The sequence below is a fragment of the Schistocerca piceifrons genome, chromosome 2 (genome assembly GCF_021461385.2).
Source record: "Schistocerca piceifrons isolate TAMUIC-IGC-003096 chromosome 2, iqSchPice1.1, whole genome shotgun sequence".
NCBI lineage: Eukaryota > Metazoa > Arthropoda > Insecta > Orthoptera > Acrididae > Schistocerca > Schistocerca piceifrons.
This window is the reverse complement of record NC_060139.1, coordinates 967834936-967848414: the sequence shown is the minus strand read 5'-3', so window position 1 is coordinate 967848414 and position 13479 is coordinate 967834936.

Sequence of the window (13479 nt, the reverse complement as noted above, 5' to 3'; positions counted from 1 at the left end):
GCTGCATTTGTTGCTATAGGTACACTTTTCTTCATAAGTAAGAGAGATTCCTCGATGAATTTTGCACAGCATACAAACCATACTTACAGGTGTATGAAACTCTAAAATTTTCCAAATCTATTATAAACTATGGTAAAAATTGAGATAATTAACTATAAAATTTGAGTTTTTTCTAAACATGAAGTTTAAAATGTAACAGCACATTCATTTTTTCATAAATTAAATAATTTCTAGAGTTTCATACACCTGTAAGTATGGTTTATATGCTGTGCAAAATTCATCGAATAATCTCTCTTACTTTTGAAGAAACGTGTACCTATAGCAACAAACGCAGCCAATAGAAGTGAAAAAATGATGAAATTTCACATGAAAAAAAAATTATTTTGTAATTTTTTTGAACTTCCACTTCTATGATTGTGAATCCTGAATCCTTCCTGGTCATTCTGACAAAGTCTTATGAATTTATTCGTAAAAGCATAGACAGTGGAAATTAAAAAGTCCTGTGGCGTCTCTCCTGCTCCAAGACGGCCCGTTTGACGTCCTACCCCCCCCCCCCTTAATAATTAATTTTAATTATTAATTTGCTGTTGAACATTATTCAGTACTTGTTTATTGGATGCCTCAACTGCCGACCGACAAACTCGATTTCCGGAGATCCTAACCGATCCTGAAATTTTTGGTATACAGCCCTTCCAGCCAGTCAAAAACAGAAGCAGAATCTGTGCTTTGTCATTGGCCGTTCCGCAACTCCTGCTCACAGCGCTACAGCAAGCTGCTGCCTCCTAGCTGGATCTTAAGGACCCTCTCCACAACGGCCGTCAAGGGGAAATTTCTTTCCCTGCAAGCCAGCCTAGTCGGCTCCAACCAGTCACGGCCTAGATGTACCTTATTTGGCGAGAATGTAACAAGATCTGAACAGCTACAAGCAAGTCAGCCGCTTGTTTTCGTCTCCCATCTAGAGAAGTGCATGAAAACTTCCTCGTTTCCTTCGCTGAAAACACGCACGTATCCAGATTAAACTTCCGTGCCTGAACCTCAGTACAGTATCATAGGCACATTCCTCTTACTCAGCTGCCTATTAAGTCCTAGAGACGATAGATCACGTAGGTGGCGCCGGCCGGAGTGGCCAAGCGGTTCTAGGCGCTTCAGTCTGGAACCGCGAGACCGCTACGGTCGCAGGTTCGAATCCTGCCTCAGGCATTGATGTGTGTGATGTCCTTAGGTTAGTTAGGTTTAAGTAGTTCTAAGTTCTAGGGGACTGATGACCTCAGAAGTTAAGTCCCATAGTGCTCAGAGCCATTTTTGAACGTAGGTGGCGTGGCCGCAGTCTTAGTCCCCGTTGCATCTCGCAACACAAATTCGCCAATTTTCCTTCATCTACATCTAAATCTACATGGATAGTCTGCAAATCATACTTAAGCGCCTCGCAGAGGGTTCATCGAATCACATTGACAATAATTCTCAATTATTCCAATCTCGAATAGCGCGCGGAAAAACAAACGCCTTTATCTTTCCGTGAGAGCTCCGATTTCTCTTATTTTATTGTGATGATCGTTTTTCTCTATGTAGGTCGGCATCAACAAAATATTTTCGCACTTGGAGGGGAAAGTTGGTGATTGAAATTTCGTGAGAAGATCTCGCCGCAACGAAAAACGCCGTTGTTTTAATTATGTCAACCCCCAAATCCTGTATCACATCAGTGACACTCTCTCCCCTATTTCGCGACAATACAAAACACGCTGCTCTTCTTGGAAGTTTCTCGACGTACTCCATTAATCATATTTGGTAAGGATCCCAGACCGCGCAGCAATACTCCAAACGAGGATGGACAAGCTTAGTGTAGGCAGTCTCTTTAGTAGAACTGTTACATTTTCTAAGTGTTCTCCCAGCAAACCGCAGTCTTTGGTTTGCCTTCCTCACAACATTTTCTGTGTGTTCTTTCCAATTTAAGTTGTTCGTAATTGTAATTTAAAGGTGTTTAGTTGAATTTACGGTCTTTAGATTTGACTGATTTATCGTGTAAACGAAGTTTAAGTGATTCCTTGCCAATTTTCGCACCATGCAGATACCTTTTTTGCAGTTTTTCATCTTCTGATGACTTCACTAGACGATAAACGAGAGCATCATCTGCAAACAACCTATGACGGCTAAAAATCGCTTCTGTATTACTCCATGGCTTTCCGTCAATTACTACAAACTGTGACCTCCCTGAAAGGAAATCACGAATCCAGTCACATAACTGAGACGATATTCCATAAGCACACAATTTCACTACAAGTCACTTGTGTGGTACAGTGTCAAATGTCTTCTGGAAATCTAGAAATACGGAACCAATTTGAAATCCTGCGTCAATAGCACTCAAAATTTCGTGTGAGTAAAGAGATTGCTGTGTTTCACAAGAACAATGTTTTCTAAATCCGTGTTGACTGTATCTCAATAGACCGTTCTCTTCGAGGTAATTCATAATGTTCGAACACAATATATGCTCCAAAATCCTGCTGCATATCGATGTTAATGATATGGGCCTGTAGTTTAGTGGATTACTTTTACCAGGTTTTCTTGAATATTGGTGTAAACTGTGCAAATTTCCAATCTTTGGGTATGGATCTTTCGTCGAGCGAGCGGTTGTATATGATTATTAAGTATGAGGCTATTGCATCGGCATAACCGTTCGTACCTAGTAGATGGGAATGTTAAAAGAAACTTTTGTTATGCTAAATCATTGCTGGTTTATTTGGAAACAACATTTATCAGTTACAGCTGTTGGTTGCCGGTCATTGTTGCTATTGTAGAGAAAATGCCACTTCGAACTCCAACCAGACATTCTCTTACTCGACCTTACCCTAAGCAGCTTCTCACAGCCAAGGTTTTGTAGATGTTCCTAACTGCAGCTTTCTTAATTCTGGTACTCTAAACTCTTTTAACGGTTGCAAATTATCAATTTAAGTCACATCTACTTCTTGGATGTATGATATCCAGCAGACCAGTGAGTTATTTAGTGAATTAAGGACACCACCAATAGTATCACGCTTAGTAAAGCACTGTGGTGTCCAAATCAACCTTCAGATTGGTGACAGCTTTCCCTTTTATTGAACTCATTTCAGTACCAGTGATAACTTTAGTAAAGATTAATAAAGCTCATTTTTCGTCTGCTGTTACAAATTCAGATTGTAGTTGTTTTTCTATAACGAAGTTGAGCAGATAACTGTATGAATTGAGACAGTTCCTAGTGTAACACCCTAATGAACCCCAAAACCCAATTAGGAAAGACGTCATGATGTAAAGTAGGGAAAAGTTATCCTGACAGGTACGACAACTTTGCCGATGATATAACACCAGAAAGTCTTGATAAACATCAACATTAAACATTACAGAGTGTGTTTTGATAGAATGGAAGAAGAAAGAAAGGTTATATTTAGTTATTTGCCAAATATTTAAGTAATAACTGCAAATTAATACCATGAAAGTTAAGTCCAAATAACTGTCGGTCATAGATAACTTTTATGTGGAAGAGAGTTGTAAACGCAAAGAAGAAATTCGATGCGGCTACAATACTCATTAACGGAAAAAGTAAGTCACTTGCTAGCTATCGTGCTATCAAGTCATTCGAGACTAACTCTTGCCATAGTTGAGCGAACGGAGCGCGACGAGATTGTTTTACTTTCAACAGTCGTTATTGCGTGACGTAGACGCACGGATTTTGTGCACTGATATTCAGGCTAGAGACTTTGTGGGGCGGCGGGTGGAAATTATGTTGTTATTAAAATGTTCCTATTATTTATGCTGTCTTTTGCCGTTCTCAACACTGGCTCTCTAACTACAATATTGGCAACCAGAAAGTGATTAGCAAAACGTGAAGCCTGTAATTAGAATTCCTAGTGCCCACTTCATCTGAGAAATACACTTATAGCTCTGAGAAATTAGTAGATTGTCTGGGATTCATAATCAAAAACTATTTTGATTAAAAATAGTTCAGTATATTCTGAAAGTCACAGATGAAAAAAAAAGAAGAATCCACACAATCTGACTAACAGAGCAGTTCAGAGTCTAATGCGCTGATGCGACTATAACTGTCCAAAGTAAATATTTAAATGAATGCTCGCCATAATTTGATGATAATGTTCATCACAAGCCACGCTAAATAATGGTAGAATGTCTGTCCCGCGGCGGCACGTGAAAATACGACATACGCAAACTGAAGATATATCATTAAAGTCATCCCAGAATTAACACTTCACTCGAAAATGATTTCATGGTTACGCGTATCCCGAGTAACTTAATACGGCATCCGAGGCTGTTTATAGCAATGATACCGACGCGCCGCGACTCCCGACACAGATGGCGTGCTACTCAGCGTCTGGAGAGAACTGGGGCCTTGCTTCCTCGCGCACCGTTCTTATATATAAAGCCGCGGTGCGGACGGCTAAGGGGATGCCTGATCAAATCGGCTCTCCCGACTAGCCGCTGGGCTAGTAATTTAATTACACTGCACGCAGTATACGAGCTCTGAACTCGCCCTTTGGAGATACGCTATCGCTACAGTTTTATAGTCATTCAGTTGAAACTTCTCACATCTTTGTGATTATAGCGGATCTCCATTCTACTTAAATATAAACATCCTAGCCTTATTTATTAGCCTACTTAATCTATCTTGCTTCCTTAATTTTTAAGACAAAAACCAGAAAATCATGAATTTCAACTAAAATCTTAATTTGTGAGATCCAGAGTACTGTTTCTATTAAATTATTATTGAAAAGCAATCTAAGTATAAATTTTTAAATCTCTAGCTCTTTTCTTTTGCGCCAATGGTTTTTACAGAAAAACGTCCAAATTTTGAAAATGGTTAAAGTTATTGAACTGACATTCAACACATGTTGATTTAGTATTACTCCTGACACGCTAGAAACATTTTAGGTTTTTTACTTGATTTTTAAAGTATTGCGCAACATTTATGACGTCAGAGGTAGTTACAGCGGACTGGCTGGCACACAATGGAAAGACTGATGTGAATTTACTATGGCGTGAGTAGGCTGCTTCCCTACAACTTGAACCGAGATAGTATGCTGACTGAGTATACCGACTTGTTGGACTTAATTAACGGAAGTAGGCAATATGGGACTCAAGATTCATGTAAGTGAACTTATAGAAAGGAATGGACAAAGTTTCAAAAGACTGTAATACACGTTTAGTCTTGAGTAGGAGACACTGACACAAATACATGAAGAAGATACAATTACGCCGAGGGTTAAAGCTGTCGTAATTGTCACGATACTTGAAACTAACAGAACTGCCAGTGCTAATTAACCGTGTGTGCATGTGGCGTGATGTTTATGAAGTACTTAGCGAAAAGGAACAATAAAATTGTTCATCAAAAGTGGAAATTCAACGTGTCGCCTCCATCATTCTATGAATATTTGGTAATTGCTCATCAAAAGTTAATGAACAGTGACTATTTAACTTTGAAGTAAATTCGTGGACTGTTAGTTGTGACAAGGAAGGTTTGGACATACATAATATTACGACGCAAGATAATTAAGACGTTGTTAAAGAGTATCTGTGGATCTCGCGTCATATAGAGCGAACAATTTTACTTTGCAACGAACAAACAACGACCAATACGATCTGCAATTGAACGTTTTTCCTCACTTTTGGTGATGTGGACGATGCGCATGAGGGAAGATTCATCAATTACTGTACTAAAGTGTTAACCGGGCACATAATAATTCAACTTCAAACCATAAGAGACAATTAGAGTGTGCAGTTCGCATTAATAAAGAAAATGTGCGGACTCGCAATCAAACTTTAATCATTACTCGAGGAACTATTTCTTAAGAGCTTTTTCAGATCTTGTCTCTCGTTAACCGACGGAGACATCCATCATCGCACATTGCGTCTCGACTCTACCGACCGAGCTGTAGCAGTGACAGCTCCACGGCGTCGACAACTGCACGCGGCGGAGAGGGGACGTCACACTAGGATTAGCTTGCACTATACCATTGAGGATCTCATGAAGGACATTATTTCATATACAGATATTTTGAGAACTCTCGCTTTCGTACAGCCTCGTGTAACCCGTACATCCTCGTTGTAACATTGTTTCTGCATAGACATCGTAATTTCTTTTATGTAAACATAAGGGTATAAATGAAATTGTGGCAACAAATTCGGTTTTAAAATTTAAAAGCTCTAGTTTCGTCTTTGTCTCTGCAATGAATTTGTCAAAAACATAAAAAATGTTTAGTTGAGGAACAAGATTGTTGAATCTATCTATTAGTTTTTGTTGTTGGCAATACCAAAACGTATTTCTGCATTCCTGTATATGTCCTTCATTATTTTATTCAAATTCCCTGTGCACTGAATTGTGTTTGAACGCAGAATACGCGTGAAAGTGGAAGTCGGGTTGTCGCCTTAACGCTGACAGAAAACCTTATGGAGTAGCTGAAACACACGATGGAAAACCTGAGTTCTTCTTCTCAGAAAATTTTAAACATAAACAAAACGGAAAAAAATCTTGGATAAGTGTTTCAGAAAGAAAATGGTGTAGCTGCAGCCATTTTTCTCTCACTTTAAGAAATATGAAAATTCCCAATACCGGATTCAATCTGAGTTGAGGCATATTATCAAACAATGGTATCTTACGTTTTGTGTACAGCATACATGCGCTTTTGAATTCGCTCCATATGACGTGACACCAAGTTAAAGAGTTGCTACATAAACTCTCAGAAAAATTAAAAATCAGTTCGACGAATCATTAGTCTGAAGTGGTTAGTGAAACACCATGCCTGTAAATTACAACACATGGAGCAGTTTGCACTATTTACGAACACCAAATGCTAATCTCTTTTCCCTTTATCGATTTTTCCGCCATGGCAGCTGTAACATATTTTTCATGCAGGGAGGCGCGGGTTGTCTGGTGGATGTTGTATCCGAATTTTAATCCGGTGAGTAATTCCACGTGCTTTAAGTGCGAGAAAAGGAAGCATCGTGGTCACTGACACGAGGGCTGGCATCCGCTGGGATTTCTGGGGAGACGGCTGGAGCTGCATAGGAACCGCGAAACGTCTTTTGTCGGCAGCCTTAGGGTGATCGTGAAATTTTTCACGAAGTCCAGTGAATCTAAGAGCATTAGACACTGACGCAACCCGTTAGTTATCCTGGTATTGGGAGTACTGTGTTTTAGTAACTAAATCCATACAAGATGACAGTATTACTAAAGATGCGAGAAACAGATAAGTGTAGAGCACAATAATTTCTATTCATCAGCACAACTCTATGCAGATTTAAAAGCTGATCAGGAATTAATAAATAATATTCCGTGGTTTTGCTTATACACATGACGTTATCTAGAAGTGGCAACTTGGGTTACGGGAAGTATTGTAAACATCATGTTCCTACACTGTTTTTGACGTTGTCGACTAGAAAACACTGGTTGAAATTCTGAAGTTATTACGGATAAAATATACCGAGCGAAAACTTATCTACGAGTAGAAGCTGCAATAAAACCATACTACAGTAACAAGAGACGAAGAGCATGAAAAGGAAAGAATAATAGAGAAGGGAATGACGCAGGGTTGTTTCCTATCCCACGTGTTATTTAATCTGTACAAAAGACAGGTACTGAAGTACGTAAAGGAGAAAGTCGGATTTAGAGTTCAGGTAGAAGAAAGAACTTTAAGATTCACCAGCGACGTAGTAATTATATCAGAGACAGAAAAGGATTTGGATAATGAGTTGATCGGAATAGATACTGTCTCGAAGTTACAAAATTGGCGTCAACAAAACAAATGGAATGGAGTGTAGTAGCATTAAGTCAGGTGATGCTGAGGATTTCAGGTTTAGGATATGAGATGCTTGAAGTAGTCGATGAGCATTGTTGTTTGGGCATCAAAACAACTGACGACGACAAAAGTAATGATATGAAATATACACTGGCAATAGTAAGGAAACCTCTTTCGGAAAGAGAAATACGTTGATATCGAATACAAATTTAAACACTAGGAAATTATTTCTGAAAGTGTTTGTCTGAAGCCTTAGCGTTATGTAGAAGCAAGGGAGCAATAAAATGCGCTTTGGTTCAAAATGGTTCAAATGGCTCTGAGCACTATGGGACTTAACTGCTGAGGTCATCAGTGCCCTAGATCTTAGAACTATTTAAACCTAGCTAACCTGAGGACATCACACACACCCATGCCCGAGGTAGAATTCGAACCTGCGACCGTAGCGGTCGCACGGTTCCAGACTGTAGCACCTAGAAACGCTCTCCCACCCCGACCGGCAATGCGTTTTAAATGCGGGTACATGCGTTGGTAAGTTAGTTCGAAAGTCTTAAATTCCATCGACCATGTTTGCAACAGCTTTAGAAAATAACACTCTCAGTGACAATATAGCCTCATGCTGATCACTTACGCTGCTAGTTTTAAATTATATTTACATTATGACTAAAATGTGCATAAACGGGTAAAGTGAAGTGATAAATAGTATGCATGCGCTACCGAGCGCCCCTCTTCGACACACACACACACACACACACCACACACACACACACACACACACACACACACACACACTGAGAGAGAGAGCTGGTAAGGTCTGTGTGGGAGACAGTGTTAGAGCGGATTTGGTTTTCAAAGAGCATATTTCTTTTCTAGGGTCGTGGAATGGGTCGCATGGGAGGGGCGAGGGATGGGGAGACGACTGCTGTTATCCTTCTCTGCACTTCAGTAGGTACAGTACGCACTTAGTGCGGAAAGGCGAAAAACTACAGAGCAGACATAGTCATGTGTAGGGACTGTGGTTGTTGTGAGCGGACGCAAGGAAAGGAGAATTGGCCACTCTTCGGGGGCAGGTGGAGGCTTTGTCTGTTAGGCTCATCGAGCTCGAGGCGCAGGCGTCGGCTCGTAGTGGCGTTGGGGCAACTGTGGTGAGACCTATGCCTACTTCGGTGGCCTTGGAATCACATGGAACCCCTGATGTCGCTGCGTCTTCCGGCAGTGAGCATCTTACCGGTCAGCCATCACTCCAGGGTGAATGGCGGACGGTGGTGGGCTCGCGCGTGCCTGGCCGAAAGGCAAAGGTGGGATCTGGCCGCGTGGCAGCTGCCTTACCCCTTTACAACAGGTACGGGGTGCTTCCTAGTGGTGATGACATCGTTTCCGAGCCACCACAGGATGCCTCGCCTGTTGGGCCAGTGGCCGATTCTCCGGCAAGGTCCCGACAGTCACAGAGGGCGGGCCTATTAGTTATAGGGAGCTCCAACGTTAGGCGGGTTATGGAGCCCCTCAGGAAAATAGCGGGTAGGTCGGGGAAGAATGCCAGTGTGCACTCGGTGTGCTTGCCGGGGGGTCTCGTCCGTAATGTGGAGGAGGCCCTTCCGGCAGCTATTGAACGCACTGGGTGTGACCGGCTGCAGATAGTAGCACATGTCGGAACGAATGACGCCTGCCGCTTGGGTTCTGAGGCCATCCTTGGTTCCTTCCGGCGGCTGGCTGATTTGGTGAAGACAACCAGCATCGCACGCGGAGTGCAAGCTGAGCTTAATATCTGCAGCATAGTGCCCAGAGTCGATCGCGGTCCTCTGGTTTGGAGCCGTGTGGAGGGTCTAAACCAGAGGCTCAGACGACTCTGCGACTATAATGGTTGCAAATTCATCGACCTCCGTTATTGGGTGGAGAACTGTAGGGCCCCCCTAGACAGGTCAGGCGTGCACTACACACCGGAAGCAGCTACTAGGGTAGCCCCCCTTGGGCGAAACGATAAAATACCTGACGGCTTACCAGAGAGGACATTATCATCGTTGATAAAGAACGTCCGTCCTCAGAGACCAAAAACAGGAAAAGTTAACGTAATATTGGTAAACTGCAGGAGTATCCAGGGCAAGGTTCCTGAATTAGTATCTCTTATTGAAGGAAATAGTGCGCATATAGTATTAGGAACGGAAAGTTGGTTAAAACCGGAAGTGAACAGTAACGAAATCCTAGACACAGAATGGAATATATACCGCAAGGATAGGATAAACGCCAATGGTGGAGGAGTATTTATAGCAGTAAAGAATTCAATAATATCCAGTGAAGTTATTAGCGAATGCGAATGTGAAATAATCTGGGTTAAGTTAAGTATCAAAGGTGGGTCAGATATGATAGTCGGATGCTTCTATAGACCACCTGCATCAGCAACCGTAGTAGTTGAGCGCCTCAGAGAGAACCTGCAGAATGTCGTGAAGAAGTTTCGTGATCATACTATTGTAATAGGGGGAGACTTCAATCTACCAGGTATAGAATGGGATAGTCACACAATCAGAACTGGAGCCAGGGACAGAGACTCTTGTGACATTATCCTGACTGCCTTGTCCGAGAATTACTTCGAGCAGATAGTTAGAGAACCAACTCGTGAAGCTAACGTTTTAGACCTCATAGCAACAAATAGACCGGAACTTTTCGACTCCGTGAATGTAGAAGAGGGTATCAGTGATCATAAGTCAGTGGTTGCATCAATGACTACAAGTGTAATAAGAAATGCCAAGAAAGGAAGGAAAATATATTTGCTTAACAAGAGTGATAGGGCACAAATCGCAGAATATCTGAGTGACCACCATCAAACGTTCATTTCTGAGGAAGAGGATGTGGAACAAAAATGGAAAAAATTCAGAAACATCGTCCAGTACGCCTTAGATAAGTTCGTACCGACTAAGGTCCAAAGCGAGGGGAAAGATCCACCGTGGTATAACAATCATGTACGAAAGGTACTGCGGAAACAAAGAAAGCTTCATCATAGGTTTAAGAGTAGTCGAATCATAGCTGATAAGGAAAAGCTGAACGAAGCGAAAAAGAGCGTAAAGAGAGCAATGAGAGAAGCATTCAACGAATTCGAACATAAAACATTGGCAAACAATCTAAACAAGAACCCTAAAAAGTTTTGGTCATATATAAAATCGGTAAGCGGATCTAAATCCCCTATTCAGTCACTCGTTGACCACGATGGCACCGAAACAGAGGACGACCGAAGAAAGGCAGAAATACTGAATTCAGTGTTCCGAAACTGTTTCACTGCGGAAAATCGTAACACGGTCCCTGACTTCAGCCGTCGCACGGACGCCAAAATGGAAAATATTGAAATAAACGATATCGGAATTGAAAAACAACTGCTATCACTTAGTAGCGGAAAAGCATCCGGACCAGACGAGATACCCTTAAGATTCTACAGTGATTATGCTAAAGAACTTGCCCCCTTTCTATCAGCAATTTATCGTAGATCGCTGGAAGAACGTAAAGTACCTAGCGACTGGAAGAAAGCGCAGGTCGTTCCCATTTTCAAGAAGGGTCATAAATCAGATGCGAATAATTATAGGCCTATTTCGCTTACGTCAATCTGTTGTAGAATAATGGAACATGTTTTGTGTTCTCGTATTATGACGTTCTTAGATAATACAAATCTCCTTCATCATAACCAACATGGATTCCGCAAACAGAGATCATGTGAAACTCAGCTCGCCCTATTTGCCCAAGAAATTCACAGTGCCGTAGACACTGGCGAGCAGATTGATGCCGTATTCCTGGACTTCAGGAAGGCATTTGATACGGTTCCGCACTTACGTTTAGTGAAAAAAATACGAGCTTACGGAATATCGGACCAGGTTTGTGATTGGATTCAGGATTTCCTAGAAGAAAGAACACAACATGTCATTCTTAACGGTTCAAAATCTGCAGATGTAGAGGTAATTTCGGGAGTACCGCAGGGAAGCGTGATAGGACCTTTATTGTTTACAATATACCTAAATGACTTAGTTGACAACATCGGTAGCTCCGTGAGGCTATTTGCAGATGACACGGTTGTCTACAAAAACAGTAGCAACATCAGAAGACTCGTACGTACTCCAGGAGGACCTGCAGAGGATTAATGCATGGTGCGACAGCTGGCAGCTTTCCCTAAACGTAGATAAATGTAATATAATGCGCATACATAGGGGCAGAAATCCATTCCAGTACGATTATGCCATAGGTGGTAAATCATTGGAAGCGGTAACGACCGTAAAATACTTAGGAGTTACTATCCGGAGCGATCTGAAGTGGAATGATCACATAAAACAAATAGTGGGAAAAGCAGGCGCCAGGTTGAGATTCATAGGAAGAATTCTAAGAAAATGTGACTCATCGACGAAAGAAGTAGCTTACAAAACGCTTGTTCGTCCGATTCTTGAGTATTGCTCATCAGTATGGGACCCTTACCAGGTTGGATTAATAGAAGAGATAGACATGATCCAGCGAAAAGCAGCGCGATTCGTCATGGGGACATTTAGTCAGCGCGAGAGCGTTACGGAGATGCTGAACAAGCTCCAGTGGCGGACACTTCAAGAAAGGCGTTACGCAATACGGAGAGGTTTATTATCGAAATTACGAGAGAGCACATTCCGGGAAGAGATGGGCAACATATTACTACCGCCCACATATATCTCGCGTTATGATCACAACGAAAAGATCCGAGAAATTAGAGCAAATACGGAGACTTACAAGCAGTCGTTCTTCCCACGCACAATTCGGGAATGGAACAGGGAAGGGGGGATCAGATAGTGGTACAATAAGTACCCTCCGCCACACACCGTAAGGTGGCTCGCGGAGTTTAGATGTAGATGTAGATGTAGACGAGAAGATACAGATCGATATTGGCCAACCGCAGCATGTCGGTTACTTACACTACGCAACAAAATTAAAGGATCACTTTTTCTAAACCCCTTAACTGTCTCGATTGCGACGCCTAAGTCCGAAATTTGGCTCAAAAGTGCCTACAGCCTTTCTCTGTAATACACTCCTGGAAATTGAAATAAGAACACCGTGAATTCATTGTCCCAGGAAGGGGAAACTTTATTGACACATTCCTGGGGTCAGATACATCACATGATCACACTGACAGAACCACAGGCACATAGACACAGGCAACAGAGCATGCACAATGTCGGCACTAGTACAGTGTATATCCACCTTTCGCAGCAATGCAGGCTGCTATTCTCCCATGGAGACGATCGTAGAGATGCTGGATGTAGTCCTGTGGAACGGCTTGCCATGCCATTTCCACCTGGCGCCTCAGTTGGACCAGCGTTCGTGCTGGACGTGCAGACCGCGTGAGACGACGCTTCATCCAGTCCCAAACATGCTCAATGGGGGACAGATCCGGAGATCTTGCTGGCCAGGGTTATTGACTTACACCTTCTAGAGCACGTTGGGTGGCACGGGATACATGCGGACGTGCATTGTCCTGTTGGAACAGCAAGTTCCCTTGCCGGTCTAGGAATGGTAGAACGATGGGTTCGAGGACGGTTTGGATGTACCGTGCACTATTCAGTGTCCCCTCGACGATCACCAGTGGTGTATGGCCAGTGTAGGAGATAGCTCCCCACACCATGATGCCGGGTGTTGGCCCTGTGTGCCTCGGTGTACATCTACATGTACATCTACATTGATACTCCGCAAGCCACCCAACGATGTGTGG